At 39.9% G+C, this 19,492-nt stretch overlaps 1 long non-coding RNA gene across 1 annotated transcript; it reads left to right on the top strand.

Moving 5' to 3' along the window:
- The first annotated feature begins 1,882 nt into the window (after window positions 1-1,882).
- Window positions 1,883-6,631, top strand: LOC139200522 (uncharacterized). Its single transcript, XR_011584177.1, has 5 exons — window positions 1,883-1,958; window positions 2,397-2,446; window positions 4,133-4,205; window positions 4,327-4,559; window positions 6,047-6,631. It is a non-coding gene; the product is annotated as an uncharacterized lncRNA (long non-coding RNA).
- The last annotated feature ends 12,861 nt before the right edge of the window (window positions 6,632-19,492 follow it).

Below are 19,492 nucleotides of genomic sequence, written 5' to 3'. Positions count from 1 at the left end.
CTGAGCCACAGCTGCCCCTGTGTTAAAAATACTTGTCCACTATGAAAACAATATCAATGGAAATCAACAATCCATAGAAGTTTGTGAAATAGTCATAAAATTTAACTCACAAATATGACAGGTTAACACCAACTCCCTTGTATGTATGTGTGAGAATGTGGGTGTGTCACTCTTCTGAGCCCTGCCGGATGCCTTGCTGTTTAAAGATCATTGGCAGAGTCAGATTTGAAAAGCTGATAAAGAAGCATTGGAGCCAAAATCATGGTCAGCTATCTCTGGGGTGTTGTGTCAGGCCACCAGTAGCACCATTAGCAGGCACACTATCTGAACATTTGTCTTTAATCAAATGATATTTTGTGCATTTCCACATTCATTTTCAAAGACTCTTTTTCTCCCAGTCTTGCATCACTTTTTCCTTTTCAAGGCGTGGCTGTTTCCTAATTGCCCTTTGGGGAGGGAGATCCAGGAAATGAAAACATAATCTAACCCATATCCATTAGTAATAATGATCCTAATGCACTGGACTAGAACTAGAACTCACTTGATTTGCAGTTACAAGATTGGACAAACATGCAGTTTCACAAGCCAAGAACAGAATGGCAAGTTGATTCTTATGTAGATATTGTGCAGAAACAGTGTTAAACATTGTTTTATCAGCATAATCATAAGTAACCCAGCTGTTGTAAGAGCAGTAGCAGAGTAGACAGTCGCCGATGATTCTGTGTGTATAAAAAAGAAGTGGATGCTCTATAATCAGCAATTACACTGAAACCAGAGCAGCAACAGGCAACTCTGTTCCTCTTACTCCCCTCCCTAGACCAAGGCCGTACTCTACTGCTTTTGTTTGTTGGCATCAGTACTGCATCTTTTGCCTTTGCCCATCAGGGAGGTAATGGTGTTGATATAAACACTTTGTTTTTGGCATACCCCCACCTTAAGCCTCTACGATTTTTATTAAATTCCCATTAATTTTTGCCATAGACGATGCTCAAGTTAACATGTTATGCAAAATGCATTTTTCAATGTCTTTCCAACATAAATGTCTCCCCGGTGTCTCTACAGATCCTCAAACTTTGATCCTCTCAATTTTTGTCTTGCTCCGTCTTTCAGTAACTGAGCGTGAAGACACTCCATTTAGATTTGGTCACTTTGTGTTGTAATACGCAAAGATCTGTTGAACATGTGACCTCCTTCAGGTCCTCATCAAGCCTGCAGCTGTAAGTTTAGTGTTGTGTTTAGTGTCGTTTTTTTGGCAGGCTCATATGTTGCACTTAGCATGTTGCATGGCTAATGTGGCTCAACTACTAAATATCTAATTCTTTCATAAAAAGTTAAAAGTACAACCTGGTGTAGATAAAAACCTCTGGGGAGAAGTTCATTAGAACACCCAAGGTGCATTTCAGCACTTCTGTCACGTGCTGCTAATGAATGAAAAACTGAACACATTCGGCAGCTTAAATGAATTCACTTTTAATTTTTGGGTCAATTTTTGGTGAATTCAATAACTACAATGCTGTTTGCTGATTCACACCTCTGACTGGCTTCTTCAACAGCAGAAGAGTCTCGTGGATTTAGTAGTTTTAGATCTGTCTGCAGAAATGATGGACAAAGCATGATTTCTCAGAAACATGCTGTTATATGTACTATATATTATTAGTATTTGTTGTAGAAGGCCATGCTGTGCAAAATGTGCACAAAAGTAAGTAAGAAAAACTTGCAAAAACAAGCAAACTTGTGCAAGTTTTCTTCAGCAAGCAGCCAAAGAGCTCAGACAGGGACAATCTTCACAGTAGTAGTACAGCAGTACTTTAAGGCTATCTTCCCCCAACCCTCCCACCCAACTCCATTCCAGCTGCCTCCCTCATTATGCCCTGCCCAGCCCATTACACTGACTCTATGATTTCTGCCATCTCCTGTTGCAAGTCACAGAAGAGAAAAGAACAAAAAGCTGCTCAACGGTAAGACATTGAAATTCATTTACATTTTGCACTCTTTTACATTCTGTATATTCACTTGAAGCAGGGCATGAGATGCATCAAGTGTTGTCTGACCATGAAGTTAAGTTGAAGGTTATTAGCACATTACGTGTAGCATGACATTAGGGATGGAAATGCGTTACTGTTCCCATAAAAGTCTAATGCCTGCTCTCGTTTACTGGTATCATGGTTTTGACAAGGTTATAAAGCAGTTCTTTATGCACTAATGCTGTTTGGAAGAGGATCAGTTATATTAAGCAGGGCAGGTGTATTAAAATGGAATGCCTGACTTCATGAACACTGTATTCCTTATGTTCAATGGTTTACCTCCAATGAGATGGCATGTAGGTTTTTTACACTTGTCATGATGAAAAGATAACAGCCATAAGTATAACATGTGTAACTTGTTTTTTGTCACAGTTGGATCAGCAAAATGCACATCTCTTTGTCTCTTCTCTTCCTCTTCATAGGTGAGCTCACTTCAAATAATAGAAAGGAGATTTTATACGCCATCTTTTTAAACATCACAATTTAAAAATCACAATTAAGTGTCCATTGAATTAAATGATTTATTCAGACGTATCATGATGTGTGATGGTAGCGGGGGATATGAGCAGCCGTGGGTGGTTGAATTTCTAGCTTTGAGATTCAGGAAGACACTAACAACATTTTAGTGGTTACTGCTGCTTCTGGAAAAAGCTCATCAATCAGAAGAACCAGCCTAAATCAAATTTGAGAGGTCAGATTACATTACTGTTAGCCCACAGCCCTCTTTCACTCTCAGTCCCTACACTATTGAGTTGCTTTTGTTGTTCTAGTTTTATGTTTTTCTTTGCTGTATTTGTTGCTTTGCCATTGAAAAACATTTGGACCAAACTGTAATTTGATTCTCCCAAACATGATGTTGTCCACCTCTGATATAATAAAGGTTCTTCTGTGTGATGTGACATAATTTATGGGAGTTATTCTACATTGTAGGAATTACACTCATTTGCCTTGATGATACAGTGATGATGAATAATACTAAACAGAACTACTCTAATGTGCATCAAGTGCTGAGTGAAGAGGAGTAAAGAGGAATCATCTCTGTGCAGGCTTGCAGCTGTAGGCTACATGAGATACTATTATAACACACTTGTATTTCTGGCAGAACTGTCGGAAGTTTGAGTTGCTTTGTGGGTACTGTATGCGCCATGTTTGTGCAAGAAAGGAGAATGTGTGGAGTATAAAAGATGACATCTCTGGTTCTGCTGCATCAATTTTTATCCTTTTTTCTAACAGTCTGTTAGAAAGATGCCCTGATGGTCCAAGTAAGTTAATTCAATCGGGTGACACTTGTTACTCAATATAAAGCACATTAAATGTGATTTCAAGTGAGCATACAAAAATCACCCATCAATGTCCAGCATGAGCCTGACAGTGTTAAAGAAGTGCAATGCCAAAATGGCTGGAGCACACTTTTAACATGGACAGTGGGTGCAGAGGGAAACAGCTAGTGTGGCTTTGTCCAAAGTTCAAAAATTATTTAAACCTACATTTAAAACTTAATAATTAACATGCTGTTTATGTTTGTTTAGTTTGTACAAAAGTGAAATCTAAACAGGTTTATGGCTAAAGAGATTATTATATGTCGGAACTATTGACAAACAGTTTATCCATCCATTCAGTATTTCTGTCCTGCGTCTCAGGTGAGTGAAGGGGCAGGACAGTTCTTTTACAACCTCACTGTTTTTTAACTTACAAATAGCCAGTTAAGTTGTTGTCTCTGCCTCCAGTCTTTATGCCAAGTTAAACTAATCACCTCCTCTAGCTCCATACTTAACAGAAAGCAAATACTTTGTAATTTTACAAAAATGTATGACTTTTGAAAGAACCAAGTCCAGAAGTAATATTGAACAGCAGTTTCTAGCACAAAAATGGTGCAAAACAATTAAAGTACACAATGTATGATACGTGGGCCAAGAGCTATTGGCTGACATATTCAGGATGTATTTTAGCGCTTGGTTGAACTAGGATCTTAAACTCATTCATGTGTCAACTCATTTTACATTCTTTAAAATGTCGCACATTGTACTTCCAAAAGAAACTAGCTCTAAATCTTGAAATGCTGTGGAGTGTGACATGGTTTATACAAACAACCAACCTTCTGATTGCAGGTTCAACCTCTGCCAAAAAGCAAGGGGATTTTGGCATTTTTACTGCTTGCATCTCCAAGAATGAAAGCCTCAGGTGCAAGCATTCAGTCACACAACTCACATTCATTGCTCATTTTTGGTATGCATTTGCTGTAGATTTTAAGATTAAATGAACACCTTCAAAAAAATAACCACAACACTTTGATCCAATGAAGGTTGAATTGCTATTATGCAAACTGTTCAGACTCTCCACCTTTTGACTGTGAATTCATGGAATCGAGTGGACTCCTGATGGCTAAGGCATCCAACGAGATGTGCAGGCTTATTCTCCCAAACCATCCTCGGCTGTATGGCAATAAAACAACCAGCTACAACTGCACCCTGACACGAAGGAAAAGGAAGGAGGAGAAGCAAATCACCATTGACTACAGTATACGTAAAGGAAAACGTTAGTGTTATTTTCCTTTTGTAATTACAATTTACAGTATTACAGAGTATTACAGGTCTTACTGAGCATTCACACTGTCATCTGGCAGGTGAGTCCAGCCCTGGTATGGACACAATTTATCAGTGATCAATTATTGCCTATTCTTTGTTTCAAACAATATTTTTATTTTTTTCTAGATCCATATAAGGGGTCAGTTTATCAACAGAAAGTCATGGGTCAAAGTGTTCGACAATGTCAAAAAATGTTATGTTGTTATCAGACAGAACAATTTATGGCATGGAGACTGGCAGAGCCTATGAATACATTTTCCCAGGCAAAGTTTGTTAGTGAGTAGTACCTCATCCAGTTGAAAGGAAGCAGGATGAAAACAGAGAATTTTATTTCTTATTATTATTATTATATTTGTAATTACAGCTGATACTGGAGTGGATTAGCTTTCCAATCCTTGTAGCTAGCGATGAAAGTGCTGCATCATGGATGAGGAACAGTTAATTTATCGACTTATCAATTGGAAACCTCATTTAACTACAAAAACCCAATTAAGGTGACAGCTTGCTGGAGGGAGAGCATAAATGACCATCACTAATAATATTTCCAGTAAAGACACACATAAATATATACAATATAAAATGTGCATTCTGTTTAAAAAGTACAAACCTGGGAAATTGCAAGTAATCAATTTATTACTTGGACTTTGGAGAATAAAAAGAATGAAAAAAAGAGATGAGTGAGATGAGTCTCACTTTCAGGGCTCTGTAGTTGCTTGCAATTATACATGTAATTATACATGTCATGATGTGTTCATGCTCACAATAATAACACTAATGTACATGCAACAGAAAGCCAGTGGAAAGAGTGAAAGTTAATATAATAGACCATTGATGGAGTTTACTATATGATAGGTCCTATACAAGAAATGATTCACTGACATTATTGCCTAAATTTGTCATCTCAAACTTTCTGGACTGTGGCTGCAAAGTGGATGTACACGAATCATCTTAGGTATTCCTAGATTAGGGGTTACCATGCCAAGCTGCACCATCTATGGTTTGAGTCTGGCTAGGGACCTTTGTTGCGTCTCTCTCCCTGTCATCTTTCCACTACCACAATCTAATAAAGGCATATCGTAGACCGCAAAAATTGAATAATAAAAAAAAGAATAATAATGAAATTCAAGCATTTCTTTAAACAGTGGACCAAAAGAAACAAACCCTCATGAGACACAGTGTTCCATAACTTAAAGACTTTCTTTATATTTCAGACATTGTAAAACCGTTTAAGCTGGTTCAATTTAAAAATGCAAGTTTTCGTGCTGCCTTGAAAATGTGAGCAACCTGAACCTAAGTTGGATGATAGTTCAAAGCCATCTCATGAGTTATGAACATGGAAAACCATGGGTGATTTTCCCATGTAGTTTTATAATATGTTGAAATCTGGACAAAATGAGGGTCAATTAACATAATCTGTCTTTCTCACTTGCCCTTCAGAACACATCGGGCGCTGTCGTGGCACCACAGGCTTAATGCTGCACCGAGCTCCAACCCTACTGTGGCCTGTGGTGATTCTGTTGCTGTGGGGGGTCGTCATTACAGACAGCCAGACTACATGACCGATAAGTTGTGGAGGCCTCGACCAGCAGGAATTTAGTCAGTGCTTCTTTTTTTTTACACAATTCTGCTTACAAAATATAGATATCAGCAGATCCTGTATTTAAAAAGTAAATGCTAAGAAGTGTCAGTGTGATCTTAATATACATCATCTCCAGATTTGCCTGGGGGTGCTATAAAGTACAGTAATATACCTGCATCAAACACTTATAATTCCCTAATTAAACAGCAGTGGTGCAATGCCTCAATAATGTCGAGTCAGTTTATGACTTTCCTACTTGCTTTTTTGTTTTCAAGCACATACTATGTGAAATAAAAGAAATAAAGGAGGTCACTTTAGTTTTGCTCAACTAGCACAGAATTGTGATCACTGATGATAAAGGCAGCATCAGTTAGAACTATTTCTGTGTGGACTGTTTCAGGGGCTAGATTGTAATAATTATATAGTCAGCCACACTTTTGTTAAAGATTATTCTTGTTGAAATAGGTATGTACAATCTTATGTTATAATGTTTTGTTTATTATAGATTTAGCATCTGCATTTAAAGTAACTGTGGCGGACATTGATCCTATTGTTCTTTTAGATACTTTTAAACTGTGGTGTGTTTGTCATTATAAAGGTTCTTTGCTTTAGCCAAATAAATTAAGAAATCATTGGGACTTTATTCTTAGCCACTAAAAATAAATTCTAGCATCATATCAAGTTCACAGAAAATTGAGAGAAAAACTGCCATTAAAGGTCATGGCTGGTGACTATATCTTTACTTTGTTGGTCTGGGAGTTGATTTATTAACATGAATTCGAACATCTTTTCATCCAACTGTGTAATATATCGTTTGTTCATAGTATAAATTTGAATAATTTGAAGCTCGTGATGGACAACTGGCATGAGTGTAGTAGTGTACTGAGTCCCTACTGTGACTGGATGGATGAAGAAATATTGTGTACAGTGGAGTTGGACCACTTTCTTGGTAATCCATATTTTTTCAGTGGTTAGAGTCAACATAATACCCTTTTGGAGTTTAATGCTTACTAAATCACTAAGAAACTACTTGAAATGTGGATGTCCAAGATTATTTTAGTTAGTCATATTATTCATTTACTGGAAGTAATTTCAAGTTAGATGAGAAATTTACAAATATACATCATCAATCAATCAATCACTTTATTTGTCCCCAATGGGGCAATTAGTTGTGCAGCAGTGGGAGCAAAACATAAAATACATGTTCACTATCATATACACTACTCACAAAAAGTTAGGGATATTCGACTTTCAGGTGAAATTTATGGAAAATGGAAAAAGTTAATGCGACAGTGATATTATATCATGAAAGTAGGGCATTTAAGTAGAAGCATGCAATGGTAATTTCTTCATTTTAAACAATTTATTGAAAGAAAAGCTAACAACAGTGGTGGGTATACCACACCAAAAAAGTTTCAGTGCCTCAATAAATTGGGATGTGGCCAAAGGACGTCCACTCCTCTCCTTTCTGTGACTCTTCCAGTCACTCTGTATCACTGTTACAACCTCCTGATGACACTCTGTGACCTTCTAAGCTCAGTGAAAACTTCCATCTGAGGACTTCCTGTTTGAAGCCTCGCAATGGCGAGGTGCTGTTGATCAATTGTTAGGTGTCGTCTTGGTCTCGTGGTGTCACAATGTGAACAGCATGATGAGGAGGACTGTTTAAATACCAATTCTAACTGAAGCAGGAAATGTATTGGTCGATTCATGGATCAAACCTGTTGTGAATTTTGCTGTTAATCACCTTGTTAGAGAACAGCAACTTGTGCAAAAAGTACTGAAACACTGAACAGCTGGACATGTGCATTCAAAGGTTTAGAGAAGGTCACATTAAGTTCACCTGGAAAGGTTAGAATGCATTTTAGGTTCATCCTGAAATTTCACCCGAATGCCGAATATCCCTAACTTTTTGTGAGTAGTGTATATCTGTGGAACAAGGTAGTGTCATACTCATGGTCAAGATGCACGAAAATGCATTCAAATACATTGACTGATGCCCCAGCAGCATCTGTATGGGAGAAACAGTCTCCTGACCACCACGGACATACCTGACCTTCGATGTCATGGTAATAATAACAAACGTGGTTATTGTTCTAGAATAGGTGCAGTTTGGTTAGGCACCAAAAGCTACATGGTCAGGTTAAAAGATATTAGTTGCTTTAACAGTCCAACAGACTTTAGATGACTGCAAGATTTAATCATTATATGCTTGAATGAAAACAGCATTCTTTTGTAAATGCTGCCAACTTCAACATACATACATGGCCAAATGTGCCCTCAAAACTGTGACAGAAAATCCTATCTTGATTTGAGAGGCCAAGGCACTCGTACGAAACTATATTTCCCTAGCCAACATTGAGCCACCAGCAGCACTGTGTGGTTGCATTCGCTTAGCCTGTTAAGTAAGCATGAGCAGTGGTAGCTGAGGGAAAGCACAAGTACTATTCTGCAAATGAGTGCCTGTTAACAGCACCTAAAGGCACTTATTTTGTCTCATTTTTAAGTTAATAAAATATGTATATTGTTACTGAGATAGCCTGTTAACTCCTGCATGTATTTATTTGGCCAAATTTAAGTATGCAAGTATGCAATATGTTTATGTTTTCAACAACACAAGCATAAAGCAAAGTTGTGATTTGTATATCTCTTTGAAATGGCTGGCCATTCAAGATAAGAAAAGGTGATTCAGAAATGTCAGTACACAATGTCAGGAACATTCATTTATGCACAATTTCACTCCTCTCATTATAGATAAGGCCTGTTGTGAAGTCTTTTTTTTTTTGGTGGCATAAATAAGGAAAGTGTTAAGAAAGACTATATTCAGTCATATTGTGTTGTTTTACATCAAATGCTGCTCAGACAGTGTCACAGTCCACAAGCACATCTGTAGGTTTTCCAACCAGAAAGCCTGGATGACAAGTGAGGTCCATATGCTCCTTAAAAGCCATGACACTGCCTTCAGATGACAGCACAGTATAGCGCTGCTAGAGCTGCTGCTGGAGCTGCTCAACTGGAGAGAGGCATTAAATGAAGCTAAGGAGGCCTACAAGAAAAAAAGGATCACCTAACACTCAATAATTCACAGAGGGTGTGGCAAGGCACATAATAAACTACAAACTGCGTCCACTGATAATGTACTAGCTGAGGAGCTCAACCTCAAACTTCTTCATCGGGTTTGAGGTCAACACTGTAACTGCCACACCCTACGTGCCTCCACCCCTTTACTTGAACTGAAGGAACAGGAGGTGAAGCATTCAATTCAATTCAATTCACTTTATTTTGTATAGCCCAATATCACAACAGAGTTGTCTCACAGTGCTTTACAAAGTTCACTGAAATAAACAAGAAGTGTAAGCGAACAAACAATGTAATAAAGAGTCCAGCAGTCGATGAGGCCAATGGATCGGTCCGATGGATCAGTCCGAGGCATCACCTGCCCTTTATGACCCTCCTTCTTCGGGAAGGAAAAACTCAAAAAACCCAGTGGGAAAAGAGAAGCCTCCGGGAGCACCACAATGAAGGAGAGATCCAGCTCACAAGGACGGACAGGCTGTAGCCTTGTAGCATCAATCCAAAAAAAGCTGCTAGACCAGATGAGACCAACAAAGAACTCCACGCATGTGCCGACCAGTTCGCTGGGGTCTACACAAAGACATTCATCATCTCCCTGGCACACGCCGCCATACCACCCTGCTTGAAGTCAGCAACCGGCTATAGCCATCACTGTCCACACTGCACTGAGTTACTTGGAACACCAAAAAAAGCAATGTCAGGATGTTCTTCATTGACTTCAGCAGCTTGGCATTTAACACAATCATACCAAACTGCTGGACGTCGGCTTCTCCTTCTCCATCTGCTCCTGGATTAATTAATTCCTCACAGAGTGCACAGAGAGAGTTAAAACTGCCCCATCACTCTCAGCACTGGCTCCTCACAGGGCTGTGTGTTGAGTCCTTTACTCTCTGCACACTTATGACTGCTCACCAGCCCACTCGTCCAATACCATCATTACATTTGGGAACGATAAATAAATCGTTGGGCTCATCTCTGGAAGACAAACACAGATCCCCTTACCCTCCCCCCTGCATTAACAGTGCATGCATGGGAAGGGTGCAAACCTTTACATTCCTTGGAGTCCATGTGTTTGAGGACTTCTCCTGGTTGCCCTACACCAGGGGTGTCAAACTCAATCAAAGAAAGGACCAAAATTTAAAACACGGTCTAAGTCGCAGGCCAAACAGGCTTAACATTTAGTGAATAGTGACTCTTTTATTATAGTATATAATATAATATAATATAATATAATATAATATAATATAATATAATATAATATAATATAATATAATACATATATACATATATATATATACATATATATACATACACACACACACACACACACACACACATATATATACATATATACACACACACACACACACACACACACACATATATATATATTATCCAGAAATATGAATTTAAACAGCCAAACTTCAACAACTTTTCCTCAATAAAATAAATAGAATTTTAAATAATTTTTTTCTTTTTTGTACTATCCTGATGTTTTGTCTCATAGTGTCGTCTTATATTTATATTCTTTAATTATGGCCACATCAGCTCCACAAACAAGACACACAGGTTCACCTCCGATATCGACAAACTGGTAAAACTCCGCCCCCCACCTGCTTTGAAAGTCTCTGTTTTCAAAGTCCACTTTTCGTTTAGCCATTTATTTTAGGGGGGCTAGTGCGGGGAATTTTAATACTACTTTTAATCACTACTTATAAAAGGCCAATTATACAATACTATGTCCCTTAAATTTGTACTAACAGCACTATATGTAAAACTAATTACAGAACACTGGACTTGAATTAGCACTAATAACTGTATGACTAACATTATAATAATAATAAACTGTATAACCTATATTTGAACTAACTAAGTGACCTGTGAGTGAACTAATAATATTATATAATCAACCATTAGAGCCAATTGTTTTGCTAACACTGGAAGCTCAGTTCTTACTGACAATGTATGTACTGTTTTAAATCAGCAGGGAGAGACATATTAATGCAATGCACCGCCACAGGGAAGAGCCATACCCCATAGTTGCTAAAGAGGGGAACAAGCACTGGCCCCAGGTTCTGAAGGGTCAGACACATGATGATCAGGTGGGATGTTTATGGCAAGAAAGCACAAGCACGCTTACATTTCACACCCAGTACTGGAACCCCAAGGCCGAAAGCTGGTGGAAGGCCGTCATTGTAACGGGAGGATGAGATAGCTGCAGGGGAGGATGCTCTCAGAAAGACTCTATTGTAAGAAGCACGCACATGATAGGGAAAGGTCACCAGGGAGGATACTTTGTTTACAGGTGCAGCTGCTGGATGGAAGGTCGTGATGCCAAGAGGCTGGGACCAGCCTGTGCACCAACGAAGGGAGGGCCAAGTCTAAACCGCGGTTACTCCCCAACTAGCCGACCAATCAAAAATAATTGTATTCTTGCTGGAATGTATATACTGTTACTACATACGTGTTTCGGGGCTCACTCTGGGACCTGTTGGCTACAGACTAACAGCTTGCTGACTGTGGTTTTCAGAGCTCAGACTGAGTCCTTGGCCAAGATCAATACTTATTCACACAGAAAATAAAACACCTTAAATAAGAGAAGTTGCCTGTCCTTCATCGAAAAAAACGAACACGCGACACTAGCTTAATGGTGCGTTTCCACTAGTACCTACTCCATACCTACTCCGACTAGAGCTGAGTAGGTACTAGTGGAAACGCGCCATAAGTATCGCTATAACAGCGCTGACGATGCATTGATCCGCTGATCGGTGTGGCATTATACCTGCGGGAGGAGGGGCTGCTGCACGGGTCCTGACTAGCGCGGCAGCTGTTCAGTGCATTGTGGGATTTGTAGTATTAGAGGTGGGTGTGCTGTTTACCGACGGGCCATTCTTAATAGTCACATGAAATTATCTCGCGGGCTGTATATAATTGTATCGCGGGCCGGATGTCTTGAGTTTGACATATGTGCCCTACACCAAAGTGACTGTAAATGAGCACAACAGAGACTACACTTCCACAGAGTGCTCAGGAGGAACAACATAAAGAGGAAGCTGCTGGTGTTACTCACCTATCCCTGAACACTATTAATTAATACTAGTGTTCTTCTCAATATACTGTTATGCATGTATGAAGTATATATGTTATATATAAGCAAAGTCATCTATCTGCAGTGCTGTGAAACAGTGTTTGTACAGATTTCTTCTGTTTTTGCTTTATTGTCACACTTAGATGTTTCAGATCATCAAACAAATTTTAATATCAGACATAGATGACCTGAGTAAACACAAAAAGCAGTTTTTAAATGATGATTTCATTTATTATGGGAAAAAAGCTGTCCAAACCAACCTGGCCCTATGTGAAAAAGTAATTGCCTCCTCCTTGTTACATCATGAATTAACTGTGATTAACCACATGTTTGAAAGCTGAGTTCGATTTCACTAGCCACACCCAAGCCTGATTACTGCCAGAGCTGTAGAATCAAGAAATCACTTAAATAGACAACATGAAGTAGGCTGAAAGATCTCAAAATGCAACACATCATGCCCCGATCTAAAGCAATTCAAGAACAGACAAGAAACAAAGTTATTGACATCTATCAGTCTGGAAAGGGTTACAAAGCCATTTCTAAGGCTTTGGGACTCCAGCAAACAACAGTGAGAGCCATTACCGAATGGAGATAACATGGAGCAGTGGTGAACCTTCCCAGGACTACTGGCCTACCAAAATTACTCCAAGAGTGCATCAACATCTCATGCAGGAGGCCACAAAAGAACCCCAAACAACATCTAAAGCACTGCAGGCCTCACTTGCCTCAGTTAAGGTCAGTGTCCATGATTCAACAATAAGAAAGACACTGAGCAAAAATGGCCTCCATGGGAGAGTTCCAAGGTGAAAACCACTGCTGACCAAAAAGAACACAAAGGCACATCTCACACTTGCTAAAAAACATCTTGATGATCCCCCACACTTTTGGGAAAATATTCTGTGGACTGACGAGACAAAAGTGGAATTTTTTGGAAGTTGTGCGTCCCCTTACATCTGGCGTAAAACTAACACAGCATTTCGGAGAAAGAACAACATACCGACAGTCAAACATGGTGGTGGTAGTGTGATGGTCTGGGGCTGCTTTGCTGCTTCAGGACCTGGACAACTTGCCGTAATTGATGGAACCATGAATTCTGCTCTCTACCAGAAAATCCTGAAGGAGAATGTCCGGCCATCAGTTCGTGACTTTAAGCACAAGTGCACTTGGGTTATGCAGCAGGACAATGATCCGAAGCACACCAGCAAGTCCACCTCCGAATAGCTAAAAAAAACTAAAAAAGTGAAGGTTTTGGAGTGACCTAGTCAAAGTCCGGACTTAAATCCAATTGAGATGCTGTGACATGACCTTAAACAGGCCGTTCATGCTCGAAAACCCTCCAATGTGGCTGAATTAAGACAATTCTGCAAAGAAGAGTGGGCCAAAATTCCCCCACAGCGATGTGAAAGACTCATTGCCAGTTATTGCAAACGCTTGATTGCAGTTGTTGCCGCCAAGGGTGGCACAACCAGTTATTAGGTTTAGGGGGCAATTACTTTTTCACATAGGGCCAGGTTGGTTTGGATAGCTTTTTTCCCTTAATAAATGAAATCATCATTTAAAAACTGCTTTTTGTGTTTGCTCAGGTCATCTTTGTCTGATATTAGTTTGATGATCTGAAACATGTAAGTGTGACAAAAAAGCAAAAGCAGAAGAAATCTGTAAGGGGGCAGATACTTTTTCACAGCACTGTATCTATCTATCTATATTTAAATACTACATAGAAGCCTCTCCATACAACTATTGTATACATCACTGTAGGGGCTTCACTACACAGTTTAATTAATTAATTGAATAGCTCTCGAATTAACAAGGCACCACTCCTTTTCTAAGGAGAAATTAACACAAATGGCTTCAGGTATTTAACCTTAAGAATTAAACATTGAACGGTCTCAAAGTCCTCAAAACATGGATCTCTGTGCTTCTGATGAAGAAATATTCAGACAACGACATGGCGATAAATGTACATTTATTAATAGCTAAATGTCAACAGAGTAAATGATGAGACAACATTAATAACCAGACAGACAAGACAATAAAACATGAATGAACACCAGAAGCAAATAGACTAATCCTTTGGAGTTGGCGATAGTAGAAGAGAAACTGAATAATGGGTTTTACCGGGGAACGAGGGAAACATATTCGATTCACGGGGATCTAGTTTAGAGCCACGGAGTATTTAATGACTAATAACCGATAACTTCCTGGAGATTTAAGCTAGATTTCAGAGCTACACTGACACCAACTTTTGACCAGTACCAGCTGTCGTACCTCTTTTGTTGCTATTTATTCAGCAGCAATGAATCCAGGAGCAGCAGCGGTCCGTCAGTCAGCTGTTCCAGACTTGGCACTGCTTCCAGCGGGACGTCTCAGCTCGGGAGCCCGATTGCGGCGTCTAGCAGGCAGCGCGGCACCTCGGCTCCGGAACTCCGTGTAGTCCAAGTTGAAAGCAGGATATGCCGGTTCTTGAAGGCAGGCGTCTGTCGTTCCGTCCAGATTTAAATTCGTAATGGGCAGGTCGTTGAATCCCGCTCTGATGTTGACTCCAGATTAAACTCGTTTAAATTTCACTGAGAAAGAGTTATCGCAGGCCTCATGAAACACTTCAGAGTTATCAAAAACGAGGGTTGCTGGATTGCAAGAATATCAAACGGACTTTGCTATGAATAGGTGTTTCAGGCGACTTAAGAAAACTCCGTTAACTTAGTGGCAGTGATCAGCTACGACTTAAGAACGGGGCAGAGAATAAACTGGTACGTAAAGAAAAGTAAAGACAAAACGCTAAAAGTTAAACTTAGAAGTTGTGGACAAAAGGGATTATAAGTAAGAAAAATGGTAAAAGAAGCGCTGGTAAAAATGGCTAAGCAGAGAGAAAAATAAAATGGCAGTCCATCTCTGTGGTCCGACTTAGAGGGGTTATATCTTGGCGTGGAACGTATCACTTCTGAAGGTTTTATAATACCTGTCTTGGGAAGATTTAATTCAGAGTTTAGTCTGGGGCCTATAGCTAATGTACACCCCCCTTCCTGTGGGGGCCACAGGCCAGTCCTGAGGTCACAGGAGAGTATGAGACTCAGCCTCAGAAATTCCACAAAGCTTCGACTCACTACATCACATAGTCTTACAGGTGCATCTAAAAAAATGTGAATATCGTGGAAAAAGTTAAGTCATTTCACAAGTGAACTAGACAAACTTAACAGATACGACGGGACATGACAATCTTACGTAGTTGCTGGGGCTCATCATTTAGTTTAGAAATGTTGTTTTAGAGCAGGGGTCTCAAACTCAACTTACCTGGGGGCTGCTGGAGGTAGAGTCTGGGTGAGACTGGGCCGCATCAAGTATTCCAAAAAAAAAGTACAACTGATTCAATCTTCTCAATCTTTGATAATAACAGTTCAGAACATGAACGGTTCTTCAGAACATAGGCTTCCCTTATCTACTCCTTGCTACCAGAGACCTGGCAGCGCTTCCTCTTATACAGCTGAGCCACATTTGGCTTGAGGGAGGAAGCAATTGAGACCCTTAGTATGGCTTGAAGATGCTCATCAGTAAGTTTGGACCTGTACTTTGACTTATTAAAGTTCATGGTGGAGAAGAGCTTTTCACACAGATATGTGCTCCCAAAATGGCACAAGGTCCGCTTGAACATCCTGGAAAGCTCAGGGAAGATGGGGGGCAATTCCCTAATAAATTGTCCAAGCTTGTCTGCTTTTCCACTCATCTCCATGAACTTGGCTTTGAGTTCAGAATTGCACTGAAGGTCAATTAGCTCCATTTGAAGCACAGGAGGGGCATCTTGCACATCGAAGGAGAAGGGGTCAGCAAAAATTTGAAAATTGGCTCTGTGTGTCTTGAAGTCTGCATACCTGTGATCAAATTCCTCCTGTAGCTTTACAATGGCATCAGCATACTTCTCACCACTGAATGGTGTGCCCGCATCCATGAGTGCCTTGCATGCTGGGAAATGGCAGTGGTTTGTCTGAGAGAGCTGGGCTTTCCATAACACAAGTTTTGTGGAGAATGCTCTGACCTTGTCATAGGCAGCACTGACAAGCTGCCCCTGGCCTTGTAAATTCTTGTTCAGTACATTCAGTTCCTGTGTGATGTCAGCAAGAAAAGCTAAGTCCATGAGCCATTTGGGATCACTTAGTACAGGAACAGCCATCCCATCCTTCTCCATGAAGGCTTTTACTTCTGCTCTCAACTCAAAAAACCTCTTCAAGATGTTTCCCCTGCTGAGCCAACGTACCTCAGTGAAGTAGAGCACATCCTCATATGCTGACTCTATTTCCTCCAAAAAGGTGCGGAACTACCTGTGCTTTAAGCCCCTGGATCTGATATGGTTGATGCATTTCACAACCACAGACATCACATTGTCAAACTTCAAGCATTTGCTGCAAAGGGCCTGCTGATGGATAATGCAGTGCAGAGCAATGGGCGCCTCCACACCCTCCTCTTCCAGTTTTCTTTGAACAAGTGCCACTAGTCCATTTCTCCTCCCTGTCATTGATGGCGCTCCGTCGGTTGTTATTCCAGCAAACCTCTTCCATGGTAAACCGGCATCCTCAATGGCATCACACAGCTGGCGGAATATCTCCTGAGCGGTGGTCTGGCCATGCATTGGAATCACTTTGAGTAACTCCTCCATCACTTCAAAATTGTCGTCAACACCACGGACATATATTGCGAGCTGCACAGTATCAGTGTTGTCTGTGCTCTCATCAAGAGCGACTGAGTATGCACTGAAATGTTTGGCTTTCTCACGCAGTTGTTCGTATATGTTACCTGACAGGTCAGAAATGCGTTCTGCCACTGTGTTGGCTGAAAGGCTGATGTTGCTAAACTGAGCCTTCTTTTCTGGACAGACTATACTTGCAGCCTGTAACATGCACTTTTTGAGTAACTCGCGTCTTTGAATGGCTTTCCTGCCTTAGCAATCATCTCACTCACCACGTAGCAAGCTTCGACTGCCGCATCACTCTCTTTGCTTGCTTTCTTGAAAAAATCTTGTTGCCTCAGTAGACATGTTTTAAGATTGGCGACCCGGTCCTCTCTCTCATCTCCCTGGTATTTTGCATACTCTTCAGCATGTCTAGTTGAGTAATGACGTCTGATGTTGTATTCCTTGTGCACCGCAACTTTCTCTGTGCATATAAGACACGTCGGGGTGCCCCTGTGCTCAACAAAAAAATATTTCGTCTCCCACTTTTCCTGAAATTGTCTGTGCTCGTCGCCAACTTTTCACTTCACAGCAGGTTTTGAGAAAGACACGACTGGGGCTGGGTGACAAAAAAAGCATTATAGCATTATAGGATATATTTTCCTTCCATTTGGTGTCACTCCAAAATCACGTTTCAACCATGTGACCTCGCGTTGTCAACTTGTCAACAAACACCACCGGAAGCTGACCTATGGTATCCCATAAGTGATAAAAATAAATAAATAAAACGCCCAGGGCAACTACTTGTGCAACGACTCGGCAAAAAGGTGCTTGTGAAAAACGTTAAAAAAATAAAACGCGCGGGCCGCACTAACTCTAAACTTTGATGTCAAGTAGGGGGCCACAAATAGGGGGCCTGCTGGCCGCGAGTTTGAGACCCCTGTTTTAGAGGCTTTCAGATCCACCCAAGAGCTCTAATACTCTATGTGTCAATGTGTGACAACGTGACAATTATTGTATGTATGTTTCTTACATTTCTGTGCATTGTGTCTCTTCCGCCATGTATGTCAATTAGCTGAAACAATGTTTGAATAATGGCAGGAAAGTGTAAATGTAATGTTTCATGTTTCTCTAACTACAAACTTTGTTTAGACATCGAACAATAAAATGACCAACCAAATGTTAGCTTTTCAAACAAAACATCAAAATTAGCAGTATGTGTGAGGCAGCCCTTATAAGTCATGCCAAAGAAATTAAACCCATTCATCAGCAGAATATGGGATCTTTAAAATCAGGTAGAAGGCTAATGTTAGCAAACATTCTAAGTAGTATCTCTAACTAGCATAAACACCTGTGAATGAGTCTCAATCAGCATATGTTTGAAAATAAACGAGTGTGATTTTACACAGGTTGGCATCATTTTTTTTATTATGATAGTCATGACATAGACAGGTCTCAACTGGTCAACTCTGCCTCAGTATTGGCCTTTCGAGGTTTGAGCTGATTTGAAACAGTGGGTAGCAGATCCATTTTAACCCTATTTTCTGAAATGCAGCATTTTATATATTTAGTAAGAAATGCCAATATTGTTAAAGAAACATTGATGGCTACACAGTTTAGTCTATCTTAACATGTTTGTTGTTATACCTTGTTAGATAGGAAACAAAGAGGGCATGTATTCTTTTTTGATGAGTCACTGAACCATCAATTTCAATGGAAACCGATGGACTTGCATGTTCAAATTTGGCACGTACGCAGTATATTGGCTCTGACTTTATTGGTCATGCCACTGCATGTAATGTTATTGAAAATGTTTCCTGTTCTTGATGGGATTGGAGTGAAAAATGTCTTTAAACTATTGATTGGCAGACTCTGTGTCAATTGGAAAATATTCACCATCCTGTTTTTTCACCTTGGCAATTGAGTCACTTTCTCTTACATTAAGGAACTCTCAATTGTGCAGGAATTGGGTGCAGACTTCTATATATGCAGATGATTTACAATTTTTCATAATCAATCTTGCTGTTTCATTCACTCTGGATGATTTTAGTTCCTTTATAGGTTATAATTTAAACTTTCAAAAACATGACAAGTTATCCTATCACAATACATCTGCCCTGTATCTTCCACATATGGACTTACCCTTTAAATTTAGTCAATCTGACTGACTTCCAGAGATGAAGTAGTCTGCTGCTTTCATTGATTGGCAAATAAAGCTATCCCAACTGCTTTGATTCCCTGCATGAACCTTTTCTGCTTGAAAGGCATGGAGAATCATTTAAAAGTACATTATCTGCATAATAGTAAAAAGTGGTTGCATACAATGCTTGTATTTTAAATCATCTTATGTAAATACAAGACGTTTAGAAGGCTTCATCTGTTTTCTTGTTGCAACATTTTAACCGCCAAGCACATTTCTTACTGTGTTGTAACATGATCAGTATTTGAGGACCTTATCAGTCCACAAAGTAAACCTTTTCT

The sequence above is a fragment of the Pempheris klunzingeri genome, chromosome 4 (assembly GCF_042242105.1).
Source record: "Pempheris klunzingeri isolate RE-2024b chromosome 4, fPemKlu1.hap1, whole genome shotgun sequence".
Lineage (NCBI taxonomy): Eukaryota > Metazoa > Chordata > Actinopteri > Acropomatiformes > Pempheridae > Pempheris > Pempheris klunzingeri.
This window is presented reverse-complemented; position numbering and strand designations above follow the sequence as displayed.